This window comes from Balaenoptera acutorostrata, chromosome 8 (assembly GCF_949987535.1).
Source record: "Balaenoptera acutorostrata chromosome 8, mBalAcu1.1, whole genome shotgun sequence".
Lineage (NCBI taxonomy): Eukaryota > Metazoa > Chordata > Mammalia > Artiodactyla > Balaenopteridae > Balaenoptera > Balaenoptera acutorostrata.
Genome location: NC_080071.1, coordinates 97,391,179 through 97,407,267, shown reverse-complemented (window position 1 = coordinate 97,407,267; position 16,089 = coordinate 97,391,179). Strand labels below are relative to the sequence as shown.

General features: G+C 53.9%; 1 protein-coding gene and 1 long non-coding RNA gene across 3 annotated transcripts in view; one reads left to right on the top strand and one right to left on the bottom strand.

Annotated features, from left to right (window-relative positions):
- The window catches only part of GLI2 (GLI family zinc finger 2), a 248,215-nt gene extending 236,308 nt beyond the window's left edge, over positions 1 to 11,907 (bottom strand). For both annotated transcript variants that reach the window (XM_057551563.1, XM_057551566.1), the window contains exon 1: positions 11,488 to 11,907. The gene's annotated coding sequence lies outside the window, so the exon portion shown is untranslated. The remainder of the gene's footprint in view (positions 1 to 11,487) is intronic.
- Positions 9,570 to 15,571, top strand: LOC130708726 (uncharacterized). The gene is made up of 3 exons (XR_009009081.1): positions 9,570 to 9,777; positions 12,551 to 12,659; positions 13,883 to 15,571. It is a non-coding gene; the product is annotated as an uncharacterized LOC130708726 (long non-coding RNA).
- The last annotated feature ends 518 nt before the right edge of the window (positions 15,572 to 16,089 follow it).

Here is a 16,089-nt window from a genome sequence, read left to right as displayed (position 1 = left end):
GCACATTTGGGCTGGACCATCCTGTGTCGCGGGGGAGGCCCTGCGCCTTGCGGGCCGCTGAGCGGCATCTCCGGCCTCCACCCACTAGATCTCAGGAGCAACCACCCCCCCCCCCACCAGTTATGACAGCCAAAACCAGCAAGTGCTAACTGATTGACTCCAGACATGAGCGAATATCCCCTGGGGAACAAACAGCCGCGGTTGAGAATCAGTGCTGTAGCCTTTGCACAGGGGGGGCCAGGGCGGCACTCAGAAGCCAGCTCCGGGAGAGGGTCCTGGTTTGGGCACCAGCCTCTGCCCAGGGCTCTTCCTCCCACTGCTCAGGGAAACGCAGGGATTATCCGATGTCTCTGAGACTCAGGTCACCCATCTGCAAAATGAGGCCGTATTTTGCAAGTCACTGGGCAGGCAGAAGGCACTCAACTAATTACTCTACGTTGATTTGTACATAGCTGTTCTGAGAACCTCAAGCTGACATCTCACATCTCTCCCCAAAAGCTAGAAAACTACTACTGGAAATCCTCTAAACCCTACTGAGGGCCTCAAGAACAGCTGTCCAAATACTTCCACCAAGTTATTCCACTTTTAAGAATCTATTCTAGGGACTTCCCTGGTGGTCCAGTGGGTAAGACTCCACACTCCCAATGCAGGGGGCCCGGGTTCCATCCCTGGTTGGGGAACTAGATCCCGCGTGCATGCCGCAACCAAGAGCCTGCCTGCCGCACTAAGACCCGACGCAACCAAAATAAATTAAAAAATAAATATTTTTTAAAAAAATCTATTCTAGGGAATTAGAATCTCAGGTAAACATTTACACACAAAGATGTCTATTCCAGTGTTATCTACGATAACAAAAACTAGAAAAAAACCTAAATGCCCAACAATGTAATAAAGAGAGTAAAATAAAATATGCTTGAGGAGATAGGGTCTTCCCTGGTGGCACAGTGCTTGGGAATCCGCCTGCCAATGCAGGGGACACGGGTTCAAGCCCTGGTCCAGGAAGATCCCACATGCCGCGGAGCAACTGGGCCTGTGCGCCACAATTACCAAGGCTGCGCTCTAGATCCCGCGAGCCACAACTACTGAGCCCACGAGCCACAACTACTGAAGCCCGTGTGCCTAGAGCCCGTGCTCCGCAACAAGAGAAACCACCGCAATGAGAAGCCCGCGCACCGCAACGAAGAGTAGCCCCCGCTCGCCGCAACTGGAGAAAGCCCCGCGCAGCAACGAAGACCCAACGCAGCCAGAAATAAATAAATAAATAAATAACATAAATTTATTTTTTAAAAAAAGATTCCCAAGGGGCCCTCAGCCTGATGGCACCTCCATCTTTCCTGCCCACCAGCGACCGCCTGCTCAAGGGGGGGTCCCTGGAGGATGGGAAGAGGGGTGTCAATGAAGGAGCACCGCCCTAGAGCATGGGGCCTTAGCTGTTCTTGGTAAAACAGCTAGGCTGGGTCCTGGGGGCCCGAGGGTCCCGGGACTGAGGGCCGGATCTGGACACGGATGCGGCACCCAGATGCTGGACACCAGAGACTCAGGGGAGATGGAAATGCCACCAGCCTTCATCGCACTTCCCACTGGGCTCCTAGTGCCGGGGTGCCGCCGGGCAGTGTGCCCTCAATCTGCCCTTGGGGGTCTAGAACGAGCAGAGGAACTGAGCTAACGTGGAAAGAAGACCGCACTTCCCATCAGCCCGATGCCTCCAAGCGGCCGCAGTCGGAACCCAGCGCGGAGTGGACGGGGTGAGTCCACAAGGCCCAGCTTCAAATGTATGGAAGTGGCCTTTTTCCAGTCCCTCTTGAAGTCCTTGCCCACATGCACTTGAAATATTAACAGAAAGCCAACAGTGTGCAGGCCAGGACAGTACACATCGCAATGCTCCCCAAAGTTGGTCCACATCGTCAGAGCCAGAGACACCCAAGAGCCCAAGTCTCCAAGGCCAGCTGGACCTCAGGGACAGGAAAAGCCACCATCCCCGGGACCCTGCCCTTGAGCGAGGGCGACGCCAGGCTCCCACTCAGAGCCCCATCTCACACTAAGACACACCTGGAAGGCAGCTGTCAGGACGCCCACTCTAAGCTGAGAAGCCGCGCCCTCCCTGATGACCCAGCTGCCCTGTACTCGTCAGAGACTCCTTCTGGAATCTCTCTTGCCTTCTCCCTCTGAAGGAGACTCAAGTCCTAGTGAGGAGACGGGATATTCTTGAAATATGCTGACGCCAAAGCTAGGATGCAGGCAGCGGATGCTGTGAGCTGGGGGCGAGATGCCAGCCAGCGCCGCGGACCACCTCAGCCACGAGCTTCCCTCACGGTGGACCTGGGCAGAGAGGCCAGGCCACTCCACCAGTCCCTGCTCCTCAAGGCGGACGTTCTGCAGCTCCAGGCCTGAGGCCACCATGGCTGGGAGGGCATGCCAGCCTGCACCAGCTCCTCACTCAGCCTTTCTGTCCTTCCCAGGGAACCATAAAGACAGCACAGGCAAGCCCTTCGGTCAAACCTCAGTGGGAGGTCACACTTCCCAAAGATCTGCTCAAACTCGGCAACACAGACCTGGACCCAAAGAGGGACTGACTTCTGGCCACTGAAGCAGTGAGACAGCCATCATGATGCACAGGTAGTTTCTTATACAGGAGAAAACAAAGGAGCGATCCTAGGGACCCTCCGGCCAAGAACCCACGGCACAGAAACGAAGGTGCTGATTTAATAAGCTCGTTGCCCTGTGGTTTCTCCTGGGGCCTTCAGGGATCTTTCACAGCAAACCAGGGGACTGCCGCAGCCACCTGACAGTCTCAGAAAGAGAGCCCACTTCTCTGTGCTGTTCTGGAGGAGAAGCAGCTCAGTTCTCAGCTAGTTTGTGTGCCCCAACCTCCAGTGCAGCAAATAGCTGGAAAGTCTAAATCCTGAGTTATCCATCCAGGCTTAAAGAAGCAAACGTTCTCCCTTTGTTAATGCAAAAATCACAGAGGAAGTGAAGGACGTCACAGAAAGAAATCACTAAATTCCCATCACCCCGCCCTAAAAAGTCTTGATAAAAGGCGGATCTCAGGGTCCCCTCCATAGGAATTCACATTCAATAGGGTCTCCATGGGGGCCCGAGAATCTGCATATTTCCCCAGCTTTCCATCTGAATCCCTGGCTGGAAGCCCGCTGGAGGCTTTCTTAGATTTGCCTCTATAGCTCATTTCCAGTGCTGACTTCACTCTCTTATGCTATTTCTCTTTTTGTTTAAGTGCATCTTAGGAGAAGAAAAATATCTAATTCATAAAGAGACCTGGTAGTTAAAAAACTTCCTGGTATATACGTATATCAGCATAAACAGAGATATCACACACACCACATTCACACTTAACCGGAAGAGCAGCCTAACATACTACATCATGCCTGTGAGTAACATAGGACATTACGTGTGTGACATCTTCTAAAGACGAAGACACCTGAGTTACATTCAAACCCTGCCATCCTGCTCCATCCTACCGTCAGCACACCTGACAGCTCCTGACTGAGTAACTGCTGAGTCAGACTCCTTCTTCCCCTACAGAAACAAGGCGCCCTCAGCCAGCGAGCCCAGCGACGTCCCCTCACCTTGATCTCCGCAGACGGCGAGGGCCAGCCCTAAATACGCTGTCGCCGCCTGGACACACAATGTTATCAACCCCGCACAACCCACTGCCGGCTGCAGAATCGGCTGAGTGATGAACCTTCAACCCATCATCCGATCACGATGACCTCAATTTTTGGAGACAGAAAGTCAAAACTCGACCCTTATCGTCAGAGATCCGAGACACATTTCAGGAGGGTCTGAAAAGGCATTGCCGAGTGCTTCCCCCACCCACACCAATGTCCCCTAGTCCACTCTATCCCCGCTCACCCTGTGACCACATCCCGGAGGTGCCCCGAGCACTGCAGCTGACTAGGCAGAGTGACAGGCAGGGGGAGATGGGAAGCGGGGGCAGCTTCCTTGAGAGGGCCTCACTTCACTCTCCCCAGAAGCAGAGGCAAAGACCCAGACCCCCGACTTTGTCCAGACCCTGGTCCCCCCACCCTGCCTGAGGTCTGATTCTTAAAGACAGCTGCGAGCGGCCGGCTGTGCTGGCTCCCAGGCTGGTGAAGCCGCAGGATCTGAGAGCTCACATCTGCCTAGCTTCCTCCCCCTCCACAGAGAGGCCAAGCGACTGGCACAGGGTCACCCAGCTCTTGAGTGATGGGTGTCACTCTCCCAGATGTAACCCCAAGGGTCTGGGCTCCTTACTCATCACGGGCCATTTATCCATCCCTTTTACTCTCTTCCTCAACTTTTTCCAGAAGAAAGCATCCTGAAAAGATGACACACATAAGGAAGTCTTCCTAGCATTTGGGGAGGGGGGTGGCAGTCCTCTGCCCAACTTTTTATATCACTGCTACCTTCATGGGCAGGCATTAAAGACTTGCTCTTAAGATGGTCTCAACCAGCAAATGACAAAGATGGGGGCAGGGGGCATCAGAGCCCCTTCACCCTTCACCACCCGGCTCAGTCAAGACGAGTTCAAAAGCGAAGCCCTTCTTAGTTCCCAGAGCAGAGCATGTTCAGTCCCGGGGGTATATCACCGTGATGGTCACCTTGGATTTATTTCAATGCCTTTGTGTTGTCCCACCCACAGACGGCACTTGTTAAGACTTCTAGCCCCTGCTTCTTAAGCCACCGCGTGGTGAACTATAGGTTATCCAAGAAAGAATCAACACATGAAGAGCTATTTTCTGGCCTTCAAGGCCTGCCTACACTGCAAATACTTGCATAGCAATCTCCCCCAACGCAGGTTTAAAAATATGGACTTTTTTTTTTTAACTCCCAACATAATGAATGAGTTTAAATATTAGAAGTTGAAATTATTAAGTAAATCATTTCACCTGCAAAGCTTCTATTTGCGTAACATTAATTCATGATGGCAGCTAAAACAAATTCATCATATTTGGTATATGAGAAGCTGATTTACGTAGGAATTGAAAAAAAATCATGAGCACAAAATTATGTTGAAATGATGTACGAACTCAATGGAGAAAGATTTTTCTCTTTCCTTCTTTTCCTTTGCTGTTTTTTAAAAAATCATCTGAACAACTAACTGAATTATGGTGAGAAGGAAAAGGATTTCAGGAGAGGAAGGAGGCAAAGGACTGGCATCTCCGGAAATGAATAATGCTACCGCCTCACGTGTGTGGCAGGCTCCCGGTGCGGGTACACACACACACTGTTATTAATGTCAAGTATGCCAAAGATACGCTGGGAAATCATTACCATTCATCGCCACTAACCGCCATTAAATTTCAATCAATTCAACTTAGCACAAGTGTACTTGAGCGGCCCTTACAGTTCCTTATAAATGTGGCTCAAAAGTAGGGCTGACTTATTGCATTGTCCACCACACAAAGGAGCATTGCTAAGCGTCTGCTTGGACGCAGGGACGGATGCTCTTTTAACATCCTAAGCATTCAAAGATCCTTCTTTTTCTAAGCGCTAAGAGGTCTTGAATCCCTACAGGTCAAGGCGAATGGGTTGGGGGGGGCGGTGGATACTGTTCTGAGAGACCACCATTCCTTTCCTGCCTCGGTGGGGAAGGTGGGGGTCAGGGCAAAAGGGGGCCTTCGGCACCCGCGCAGATGCCTTACGGAAAAAGTTTCGGATGCCGCCAAAAGTTTGGTAACGTGGCCCCTTTTCTCCTGGCTCTAGCGAAATGCTCTCAATTCACTCTGCAAACTGTCACCTAAAGTCGAATGAATCCCTTCTCGGAGAAGGGGGAGGGGAGCCCCTGGGAAGGGGCAGGGAGGACCAGCGGCCGTGGGCAGGGAGGGCGCCCTTTCGAGAAGCGCCTTCTCCAGGTGGGCGCCGGCTCCCCCGGGCGCTGCGGTCTCCCACCCGGCGACAAAGGCGGCCGATCTGGATCTGGGCCGCTGGCTTTCTTCCCGAGCCGCCACGAGCGGGGTCCCGCCTGCCGCCACTCGCCGGGGCGGCCGGTGCGCGGCCGGGACAATGTGGCCATTGTTCGGGCGCCACAAACCGGGCGGGCGGGCGGGCAGGTGGGAGGGACGCGGCGTGGCCGGAGCGCGGGCTCTCGGAGAGCAGAGGGATCCCCGGACGCGGCCACGGTCCCCACGGCCTGGGCAAGCCGCGTCCCGGAGGCCTCCCGGCCAGCCCTCCGCGGGGCAGAAATTGGAGGGGGGCGGGGAGAGGAAGGAGGGGGAGGAGGGGGAGCGAAATAAAAAGATGCCCAAGGAAAGAGGAGATGGGCGGGGAGGAGAGGGAGGGAAAGAAAGAAAAGACAGGAGGGAGGAGAGAAGGAAGACCCAGGGCGGGGAGGGGAGGGGCAGAGCGGGCGCGAGAGAGAAGAAAGGGGGAAAGAAAGAAGGGAAGGAAACAAAGCGGGCAGAGAAGAAGGGAGATGGGGGAGTAGGGGAGACAGACAGACAGACAGATGTGCAGTCTGCCCAGGAAGCCTCTGCAAAAAGCTAAAGTTCACCCTGTTCCGTGGAGGGAAGCGGCTCCAAAGCCAGCCGAGTCAGCAAAGCATAATCACACCAGGGGCTTTGCTTAATTACAGGTCTGAGAGTCGGGGCTGGAGGAAGGGCCATACTTAACTGTGTCCCCGGGAAGGCCCAGGCACTCAGTCGAGAGGTTTGTCAGGGTGGGGAAGACAAGTATCCCCCGCCTCCACCCGCCCCCAAGCCCAGGGAGCCCCGATCGCGGAGAAGCCCGGCCCCCGAGGTCGAGGCGGGCGTCTGCAGCGGCAGCGGCTGGGGCTGGCCCGGAACACCCATCAGGAAAGAGCTTCTAAGTTCACTGGGGCCGGGAGTCCCGGGCTGAGCCGGTGCTGGTCTGCGGGGAGGCCGCAGGCCGGGGAGGCCCCGCCTCAGCCCGGAGCAGGGCCACCCGCCTCCTCCCCACCCCCTCCCTCACTTGCTGGAGGCCAGGGGCCCTCGGCCCAAGGGGGGAAATCAATCCCTTGCTAATGAATAAAAAGCCCCCTTTATTTCACTGCTGTGTTTGGTTCATTAAATTTTCCACAGATTTGCAGAGAAGAAAACATAATCAATAAACCTTGACAAAAAGTGAACGTGTGAAAAAGGCCGGAGAATGGAAAAGTGAGATAAAAGTGCTATCCGATCACAGATTTCAGGGGCAGATGACGAGCCCGGGCTGCCCAAGAATCTCAATGGACCATCACCCTTTTGCGGCTTTCCCTCCCTTTGCTGAAACTCTTCATTCAAGACAATAGGAAATGCACTAAAACTTTTTTCTTATGCTAATGCCTGAAACAGGGCACTCACAGTTAAAACACACTTCCCAGCAACCTTTTTTTTTTTTAAACGACACACATACACACACACATAAAACCACATTAACTTTTTCACTTGAAACCAAAAATCTCAGAAACAGTTTAATATGAACTCTTTGGTCACATCTTAAGTGAGTTATTTTCCCCCACGTGTGTTTTTTTTAAGAAGCCAGAATCAGAACACAAACCACTATATTGAGGGTGCTTTTGTTGATGAAGGAATTGGGGAAAATAATATACTAAACATGCAGAAAGTCTGCTGGTATCACTGGCGCATTTTCCCAGGGGTTTAAACATAGTTTTGTAGGTTAAGGATGTTTTGGTCACCCTCAAAATCTAACAACAGCGATCAATGATTTTTTTTTTAAAGCCTTTATGGTCCACAGCAAACACTCAAATTCATTTGGGAATACGTAACAGTATTGAATCTGGTGGCAAGTATTTATTTAAAACCCATGAAGCTGTTGCTCTTTACCAGAAGACACTGCCTAACAACAAACAGGACCCCTTCCCAAACCGTCTTTTAAACAAGCCTGAGGCCACAATTACAAAGAAGCCTCCCTTCCCGGGAGCCTTCTTTAGAAGCCAGCGAGCCTTGTTCACTGAAATTGCTGCCTATTCTGGTGGCTAGTACAATCACCTATGCGGCCTCTCTGTACTTTCTGGAATCTGAGAATACAGTTTCTCTCTTTGGCATTCTTCACGTGTTTCACGTGTGCAAGCCTCTGACACTTACTGAAAAGAAGAAGGGGGGGTGGGGAGCTGCTTCCCCAGGGTTCCGTTTCAAAGGGCCCAGCAGGTACAGCTGCAGTGGTCCACAGCTAGGTCCACCTGGCCTGGCCTGGCTGTCCCCGCATACCGGGAAACAGGCCCAGGCACAGGTAGAACCCCACCCCATCCTAAAGAAGCAGGGCAGGTGGCTCCACCTCCCCGGAGCCAGAGTCACCAGCAGAAGCGAGCGTCATTCAGATGAAAGGAAACCCGGCTGAACACACACTTGCCCAAGGAAAAGGCAGGCTGCCCTACCCCTTGAGTCCACAAGGATGTGGGACTTGGGTTTTGCGTTTGAACAAGCCAGCTGGGTGTGTAGGGGTCACAAAGCCTTTCAAAGTGTGCATGACAACCTCCTGGTCCCAGTTAGAGGGAATCACTGGCATCTGTGGGGTGACGGTCCCCCCGCCCTTCCCCGGGTGGTCAAGAGAGGCCCTGCTGTAAGAAGGGTGTTTATTAGGCAAATATTCAATTTTGTCAGTCGGCCTGCTGAATCCCGGGGTTGGCTAATCCAGCCCTAGGGGCTGCACTGTGTACAGGGCACGTGTGGGAGTACACAAAGCATGAAGTATTTGTGTATCTTTCAGTCTGCAGTGCAAACAAGCCAGCTACAGTACACAGCCCCCAGGGCCCCCGCAGCCGGGCAAGGAGTCGCTGACCAGCGGCCCTGCGGCCCCCTCTTCCAACCAGGCAACTCAAAGGATTCTCTCTGTTCAGTATCCCCCCCACAGGTGGGCTGGAGCATCCCTGAGAACATGGACGGGCCCGCCTTTCTAAGGCCGCCCGGCCAGAAGGGCTTCTCTAACCCCACACACCCTTCAAAGTGGGCCAAGCCAAGAGTCCCCTCCAAGGCCGCGGGCAGGGTCAGTGTGAGTTTGGAAGCAGCCTGGGAGGCCCTGCTGAAGTAGTCTGAACCCTGTGCAAATTCCCCTCCAAACAATCCCCACGGAAGATAAAAAACCATCCCTAACAGCCAGTCCTGCCTTGTTCCGGTGAGCCCAGCCCTGCTTTGGAAATGTTTCTCTCCCTCCCACTGGTATCCTCGCCCACTGACTTTGAAAACAGACTGCTCTGACTATAATATGTCACTCAGATGCCAAACCAAGAGACAGCCGGGTCACCTGAGGGCTATTTCCTGGCCGAGTGGGCTCCTCACCTCCAGTGCCTTAGTTTAAATCCCCCTAGAATCACTAACTAACCTCATGAAATGAGCGTATTTCTCCCAGCAAAGGGCAAATACAAACCACCCTAAATATCACAAACTTGAACTAACTCTGAAGCGCTCTGACAAGTGACAACTCTCCATGCGTCTAGGTTTGAGTGGGACCTAAAATCTGGGGGAGAACATCTCCATGATTTCCTGTAACCCTCAGCTGTACGAGGGAAGCACTAAGTCTGGGAAAACGAAAGCAAGAAAGATGAAGGAAGAAAGGGACCAGGGAGGTTCCGCAGGGATGTGTCTGCAGTGGCCTAGAGGCTATAGTCTAGAATTCCTGCCCCAGGGCGGACCAGAAGTTGGGGAGAGCCTAAAGGGCACCAAAACTCAAAGCAGCCAGGCATAGTCAGGGCGCCCTCCCCGGCCCTGGGGAGACCAGCCCAGGGAGCCACACAATGACTTCTTTCCCGTCAGAGCCAAGTGCAAAGCCGCTCCCAGGCGCCCACACAGGGAAGCCACCGAGGGAAGGAAACCCCCAGGCAAGGTAAGGAAATGGGCGGGGAGGGGTCTCGCAGGCAAGGTGACGAGAGCAAACAGGTCTCACGGGGGCACCGGTGGCGAGCCCGCCTATTCCGTGGCTTTCCACGGCTGTACATTTTGGATTTCACCGTTTATTTACTTTCCTTTCTGGCACCGAGCCCCCTGAGCACGCCAATACAATATTTGCTTAAACACTATTTTATGCCGCTTGCGAGGGAAACGTTTACTTTCAAATTCTCCAACATCCCCCTGAGCCTCGTCAGCAAACAGCATATGAGCGTTTTACAACTGCTCCTTTATCTGGAGCTGTCGGGATTAAACCTTCACACGCCCGGCGGGGGCGGCGGGGCGGGGGCCCAGGACGCGGCCGCGGCCGCGGCCACTGGGCTGCAAAGTCCGCGCCGCAGGCCGAGCACCGCCCGGGATGCGCGGGCCGGAGGGCAGAGGAGCGCAGGAAGGACCCCCGGGGCCCGGCACCAGACTCCAAGGAAAGGTCTACTTTTCCAGCCGGGATCAACTCGGAAAGCCACATCAAAATGACACAAAAGAGAGGCGAGTGGAGGAAGGCCCCCTGGGGGAGACCCAAAGCCTACGAGCGTCCCTGCGGCCGGTCACCCGGGGTGAAGCGCACGGGCTCCATCCCGAGTTCCCCGCGCAGTAAAAGTCGGGTTTCCTAGGAAATGACAGCAATTACTGCTGGGCTGAAACGACGCCGAGATGGGTGGACTTCCAGCTCCCCGACGCGGCAGGCGCGCTCACACTCACACACACAAGCACGCGCCCCCTTCCTCCTCCCCCCTCTACACGCCCCCCCGCCCCGGTCCGGGGAAAACGCTCCCCTTTCTAAACCCTTAATAGGATTGGCGCCCAACTCTCCCCGCGCCTCTCCCCATCCATCACACACAGATCAAGTTGCAGTAGTGGATTTTTCAAATTCCTCTGCAAATATACTTGTTGAGAGATTGCCGGGGGGGGGGGGGGGGGGGGGACGATGAGTGGGGGCGGGGAAGAAAGTGCGGGGTGGGGGGGGACCCGAGGAAAGGGCGAGGGATTACGCGCGGATCCCTCCGGGAAGTCAAGCGGCTCTTGGGGCGGAGGGCAATAGAGGCGGAGGAGAGAAGCGAGGAGGGAGGCCGGAGGGAAGAGCCTGACCGAGGGGGAGGGGGCAACAGGGCCTGACGAGGGGGAGGAAGGAGCGAGAAAGAAAGAAAGGCAGGGCTCGGGACGGGCTGCGCGGAGAAGTGCAGTTAGAAGTTCGCAGCGGCTGGCTGCAGCTCCTCCACCCCCGGCACACTCCCCGGAGACACACTCCCACCGCCCACCTCTGGAGCTTCGCAGCATCCCAGCCTCCGGCGCTACCCCCACCTCCCGAGAAAACAGCCCAGGGCTCGCGCGAGGTGGTGACGGCGTGGAGGCCGGCTGGCTGCGCACCCCAAGAAGACTGACTCTTTCCCCCAGGTGGGAAGGGGGATGCAAAATCGCCCCCCGGCCACGAGTTCCTAGTCCCCGGACCCCCCTTACGTCCCCGCCCGGCTTGGCCCGAACCCGGACCCGGGCCGCCCGCTAGCCCGGTGCCCGGATCCCCGGGCCGTGGCGCGGGTACCCGGCCGAGGGACCCTCCGAGACGGCGCAGCATCCCCTCGGCCCGGGGTCGGCCGGAGTAGGGGGCACTTCGCGACGAAAAGCAAGCAAAAGAAGGCCAAAGCCACTTTACCGAGGGAGACAAAAGTTTGCCTCTAGCACGCAGGTGGCCTCCGGGGCGCCGAGCAGTGCCTGCGGGCCCCCATCCCAACTTGGCTGGCGCGGCGAGCCGCCGCGGGCTGCCGTGTGCCGGGACTCAGTCCGGCCGGGGCGGGGCGGGCCAGGCAGGGGAGGGGACCGAGAGGCGGGCGGGGGCCGGGCCACCCTACCGCCGGCGAGCGGGCAGCTCTCCGAGGCCCCGGCGCGCCGCGCGGCCCGCGCTCCTTCCTCCCGCTCCTCCGGCTCTTCCTCGCCTTCCTTCGCGTCCGCCGCCGCCGCCACCGCCTCCCGCTCCTCCTCGAAGACTCATTGATGGGAGTTTGAAAAAAAGTCCGCGGAGCCGTGCTGCCTCGGCTGGCGAGCTGCGGCACTCCCGCGCTCCAGCCCGCCGCGCGCCCGCACGGCGCAGCGCCCCCGCGCGCACGGCTGCAGCACACCGGGCGCCGGGCCCCCGCCCGCGCCGCGCGCCCCCGCCCGGAGGGGACCCGGGGGACCCGGAGGGGAGGGGCGGCCGAGGACCCTCCTCCAGCGCCTGGGAGAGAGAGCACACCTACTAAGAAAGTTCGAGCAGAGAACGGAGGAGCGCGCCAGTCTCCAACACTTTTTTTAAGGCGCTGGGGGCGGGGGCGGCGGGGGTGCGTCGCTAACTCAAGTCAGATGAGCTCCGGAGCCGAGGCGCGGGGAAGGCTCTGTTTTCAATCTCTGAAATCCCCCGCCCTCCCCGCCTCCCTCTTCCCCTCCGCCGGGAGATGCCCGGGTCGCCGTTCCCAGTGCGCCCGCTTCTCCGGGCGCCGGGGCGGAAGCGGGGGACGGGAGGGCGGCGGGGAGGGAGGCTGGCTCTAGGGGGGCTGGTTCTGCGCCGACCCTCTGGCGGCCAGCGGCGCGCGCAGGTGCCGGGGTGCGTCCTGCGCACCCCCCGCCGCGACTTGCGCGAGTCGCCCTCTGGGCGCCTGCTGGTGAGAAGCGAAGCAGCCTTCTAGGTTCGGTGCCTGTGTGTTTGGTAGGAAGGGTTTTTGTTTGTTTTGTTTTGTTTTTAGAGACTCCAGTCAAGCTGCCGCAACCAGATGGAAGTAATCAGAACCCAACAACAACAGAGAAAGAAGGAAGAAAAAACCTCACTGAATTTTCGGGCCAAAGTGTATATGGGTGTGTGTGTGAAAGAACTTGCTTAAGCAAACTAGGTGACGAGCCCTGGGCCCTCAGGCCGCACCGCAGCCCAGCACCGAGCTGCCCAGCTTGGAGAAGCGCGGCGGGGGGCAGCAAGCTGAAGTGTCCCCCAACCCATCGCTGGCCCCCAGCCTCTCTAGGGCTGAGGGTCCTCCCCCAAAGAGTGCCTCACTGGGGGAGGTTTTTTGTTTTTCTCTCTAACGTCTGTGGAGCACTTACGATGTGCTGGGTGACGCGTTATATTTCTTTTACATTATTTAACCTACAAAACTCTGTGAAGTAGGTTTTCTTCTCCCCCATTTTACAGGTGAGAAGACCTGTAAAGACCTTAAAGAAGTGAAGTAGGTTGTCCAAGGCCAGAGCACTGGACTGCTATCCTCCACAAGTTCAGTAGGTTTAGTTGAACCATTAGCTCAACTAAATTCACCCTGTAGGGGGTGGGAGTGAGAGCAGCTCTCTCCCTTCAGCCCTTCTTCCTACAGTTGGATCTTGTCTAGAATGCAGGGGGACCAAGTTCTCAGAGACCCAATTCTACCCTCCGTTCACCAGCCTATCTTACTGATGTAATCCCTTTTTCTCAGTAGCTCTCTCCATTTGCCATTAACCCTCCTCTAACTTTATTTTTCACTTTTTAATCAAAGAGGGAGCATTATCTTCCCTATTACCTACCTTCTTTTTATTCTCCTTACATTCATTTACATGACAGAACAATTTCTTCTTGATCTAGAAAAATATATATATGCAGAACACTATCACAGCAATTTGATGCAATTTCTCAAACAGGCTCTCCAGATTTGGGGGAGAAAAAAAAACCTGCAGGGTTTTTAAAAAAGCAAAACTTGCAGAACTCAATGTATTTATTAAAGGGAAGAGAAGTTTGGGACTTTCTCTTTAAATCTGATCACATTCACCATTCCTCCATGCTATTTGTTTAAATTCCTGCTGAGCTTTCAGACACAGACTCTAAGGAGACAGAAAAAGTAAACTCTCCCTCCCTTCCTTGGCCATATTTTAATGACCCCATTCATATCTACCCCATGAAATGTGCAGAATCATTTCATGTTACTGGAATATTAGCAGCGTTGGCTGATTACTTCATTACAAGCTTGTCTCTGTTGGTTTCCTTGTGTTGTTAAGTTGGCGAAGAAGTTTAAACAAATCGACATTTTGGGATAGTTCCTTTTCTCTGTTTTTCTTCTCAGACCCGCTCCACTCCTTCTGGAATCCAGGCACTCTCATAACCTTTCCTGGCTTATTTTGGCAAGAAGGTGGCTGTTGAGAAGAAGATGGAATCTTTCGGTTTGAGGAGAGGGTGTAAACATCACGCCTTGATCTCTAGATGGCCAGAAGTCTGGGCACTGAACAAAAACAACAGAAGTTTTGGAGCGGAGGCAAACTGGTAGAGCAGAGAAGTGAACACTGGACACAAGGTCCTGGCCCCAGGTCTAGAGCTAAATGCATGACCTTGGGCGAGTGCCAGTCCGTTGAGTCAGCAGCTTTCTGTGTGCCAGGTACCGTTCCAAGTGATGTGACATCACAGTGAGTGGGATGAGCGAGATCCTTCCCCTCATGGAGCGTAATGTTTCATGAATAGCCACAGACAAATGCATAATCGCAAACTGGGTAAAGAAAAAATACCAAGCGCTCTAAGAGCTTACGGTGGGTGACCTGAACTAACGGGAGGCAGCAGTTGGGGGTGCCGAGAAGGCTTACCTGAGGAAGCGAGGTTGCACTGATAGGAAGACGGAATGAAGGACCAAAAAAACCAAAAATCGATGCATGGAACTACGTTATGCAAAAAAGCTTCTGCACAGCAAAGGAAGCAATCCACAGTGTGAAAAAGCAGCTTATGGAATGGGAGAACATACTTGCAAACCATATACTGACGAGGAGTTCATTTCCAAAATATGTAAGGGACTCCTAAAACTCAACAGCAAAAATACAAATGACCTGATTAAAAAATGGGCAAGGGGCCTGAATAGACATTTCACCAAAGAAGACATACTGATGGCCAACAGATGTACAAAAAGATGCTCAACATCACTCGCCGTCCAGGAAATGCAAATCAAAACCACAAGGCAAGGGACCTCCTGGCGGTCCAGTGGTTAAGACTCCTCACGCTTCCAATGCAAGGGCCACAGGTTCGATCCCTGGTCGGGGAACTAAGATCCCACATGCTACTCAGCCGGAAAAAAAAAAAAAAACACCCACAAGACAATATCACCTCACACCTGTTAGGATGGCTATCATCAAAAAAACAAAAGATAGCAAGTGTTGGCAGTAGAAAAAAATGGAACCCTAGTGCGCTGACAGTGGGAATGTCAGTGCACAAGTCATGTTGAATAAAATTAAAATGGTACAAAATAGTGTAACCATTATGAAAAATAGTATGGCGGTCTCTCAAAAAATGAAAAATAGAATACGATCCAGCATCTCACTTTGGGGTATGTATCCAAAAATATTGCAGTTAGGACCTTGAAAAGATATCCACACTCCTATGTTCATCGCAGCATTACTCCCAATAATCAAAATAGGGGAATGACCCAAACTTACGTCATCAGATGAAATGCATAAAGAAACTGTGGTATAAACATACAATGGAATAATATCCTTAAAAAAGAAGGAAGGGACTTCCCTGGTGGCGCAATGGTTAAGAATCCACCTGCCAATGCAGGGGATACGGGTTCGAGCCCTGATCCGGGAAGATCCCAGGTGCCGCGGAGTAACTAAGCCCATGTGCCACAACTACTGAGCCTGCACTCTAGAGCCCGTGAGCCACAACTACTGAACCTGTGTGCTGCAACTACTGAAGCCTGTGCACCTAGAGCCTGTGCTCCGCAACAAGAGAAGCCACCACAGTGAGAAGCCCGCACACAGCAACGAAGACCCAATGCAGCCAAAAATAAATAAATATTTAAAAATGTAAGAGTGTAAATCTCATGTTAAGTGTTCTTAACACACAGAACAGAAAGGGATACAAGGAAACTTTGGGAGGTGATGGATATATTTGTTATCTGGATTGTGGTGATGGTAATACGAGTGTATACATATGTCCAAACTCGTCAAATTGTATACATTAAGTAGGTACAATTTTGATACACTGATTCTACCTCAATAAAGCTGGGGGGGGCGGGAATAGAAGGGCTGAGGGAGAGTCAATGAGGGGAGGAAAGAGGAAGAAGCAGTGCTCCAATTCTCCCTTTTCTCTTTCTGTAAGAGGAACCTGTTGACAAGAAAATCCAGGTGCAAAGAGAAGTGGCTTGTGCATCTTTGCACAGTGTTCCAGTTACTAGGGTTGTGTAGCAAATCACCTTCAAACTCAATGGTGTAAAACAACCATTAATTATGCACAAAGATCCTGTGGGTCAGGGTTTTGGACAGAGCATCATGGGGCCGGTTTGTCTCCGCT